This window comes from Acyrthosiphon pisum, chromosome A2, assembly GCF_005508785.2.
Source record: "Acyrthosiphon pisum isolate AL4f chromosome A2, pea_aphid_22Mar2018_4r6ur, whole genome shotgun sequence".
NCBI lineage: Eukaryota > Metazoa > Arthropoda > Insecta > Hemiptera > Aphididae > Acyrthosiphon > Acyrthosiphon pisum.
In genome coordinates, this window is record NC_042495.1 from 100514006 (window position 1) to 100516324 (window position 2319).

Genomic DNA, 2319 nt, shown 5'->3' on the forward strand with positions numbered 1-2319 from the left:
TACCAAATTTAAAAGCTTAGTTATAAAAAGAAAAAAATTTTACGATTTTTCAACCACAAAATTACTTGCAAATTTTCGCAATTTTGACATATTTCGTATAAATTTAAACTTTAAGCACTTATAAAAAAAAAATTGTGACCAACGATTTTGGATTTTTTTTTATCACTGTGAGAACAACTTATAAGAAACCTTGTATTAAATTTTCAAAGTTTTCTATCTAACCAAAAATTTTTTATCGTTATTTTAAAAAAAAAATACTTAGAAAAATTGAAAATTTCATTTGTCTATAAATAGCTCAAAAAAAGTCGAAACACTTTGAAAATTTAACCCTGTATAGACAACGCTAATATAAACATCTGTTGCAAATTTCAAGTGCTTACAATAATTATTTTTTGAGTTACAGTAAAATTAAGTTTTCGTTTTTGTCAAAAATTGGTTTTGCGTAAAAATTCGCGTTTTTCCGTTATTTTTTTAAGGTTTTTCCTGCCGCTTTTGAAAAGTATTGGGAAATTTTCACTTTTGACCCCCCAAAGTACCAACTAGATTCACTTTCCTTTCAGAAAAGGTACAACTTTTGAAAATGGAAGCATTTTTACTGCTCCAAAAGTTGTCGTCAGCCCCAAAAAAAAAAAAAAAAAAAAAAAAAAAAAACACACATCATTGTAAAATCAATACATTCATCACTTCGTTCAGAATCTAAAAAGTGTGTATTAACTTTTAACTGAACTGAGTTAACCTATGGTTAAATTAACTTTTAACTTTTAACTTTTTCTTATTGGCGCATATATATTAACTTAACTTAACTGAGTTATAAAAAAATTATTAACTTGCCCAGCTTTGATTAACTGACTAAATTTAAATTTAACGCAAACCATAGCAGTGAACCACTTCTTACCTACTGTACAGCAGAGCGGTATCCACATGCCTACATTTTTTAGTTACGTATTGTAACATACAACTACGAACCAACCTTTCCTTGATCTCCATTGACTACATTGTAGTTACCATTCCAATCGATACAAATAGGTGAAACACCATTACTAAAAGAAACTCTGTCTTATAACACAATAATAGCTATATCTTCAGCATGAAACCCAGAAGATCCATAGTAACCTTCTTTCAGGTGAATCATTTCCACCTGTATAATTGTTTTAATTTATATCGTATCTACGAATTGTTTTTAGACTATTGAATTATTAATAACTAACTTACATTTTTTATTTGAGTAAATTCACTGTCAATTATTGTAAAATTTCTATCATATTTCCCAACAGCAATTTTGTATAGACCATCCGTTACTGATATATTCTTAGATAACATAGCATTTTGCCAAAAACAATGAGCCGCTGAAAATAATATATATTTAATATTCGTTCTTTTTTAAATACATTGTACAAAGGTTTTACCAGAAATGATTAAATTTTGAGAAATAATTGATCCTCCACATATCATGTCATAATTATAATCTGTTTTATTTAATTGATATATTCCAACATTCCATGGTGCCGTTCCAACAAGTGCTTTATCACCATTGTCGATCAATGCGTGGTTTTTGACATACACTCTACCGCAATCTAATATAATATTTGAATATAAATATAATATATGGTAATAATTACTAAGTACTTATGGAATAAACATAATAATGACAATTTAAAAATGTAAATTAAATGGTTGTGTATAAACTTTGATCTTCCTTAATAACAAAGTAGGTATTACGAAATAGTATTTATATAGGTAGGTACAGTAAAAGTTATGTAAATGACTAATATATATACATATAAATTAGAGACTTATGTTTATACGATAAAAATAAAATTACATGGATGGCATCTATACAGTTGTTTATTCCACAGTCCATTAGACTGACAAAGCAATTCAAGTGTAATCTCTTGTTCATTCGGTGCAGTAAATGTTGGCTTGCATGATGCTGTTGCTATTGTATCGGGTATCGATAAATTTGAGCAATTAGCATACTTACCATTATGACTACATTTAATATCTAAACTATCTGATATTAGAGGTGGACACATTTCTATAAAATTAAATGAATTATAATCAATTATAACCATACTTTATACTTGTATATTATATTAATAATTAAGTAACTATTACGACATTCGAATGACTTTACAAAACTTACTGAAACACAATTTCTCAGTATTCGACAGCCATTTTCCTTTTCCCTGACAAAATCTAATACCTATAGGATAAGCCATATGATATCCAAGTTCACACTTCTCAATAATAGTACGGTGATGATTAATTAATGTCCCATGAGATAAAATTTCATTAGAACCTTCATAAGAATATAGAACT

General features: G+C 27.6%; 2 protein-coding genes across 12 annotated transcripts in view; both read right to left on the bottom strand.

The window, feature by feature from the left end:
* The window catches only part of LOC100572756, a 6297-nt gene extending 5229 nt beyond the window's left edge, over positions 1-1068 (bottom strand). The window contains exon 1 of the mRNA XM_029489226.1: positions 971-1068. The gene's annotated coding sequence lies outside the window, so the exon portion shown is untranslated. The remainder of the gene's footprint in view (positions 1-970) is intronic.
* The window catches only part of LOC100574854, a 276000-nt gene that overhangs the window by 251931 nt on the left and 21750 nt on the right, over positions 1-2319 (bottom strand). The gene's annotated exons all lie outside the window — the stretch shown is intronic.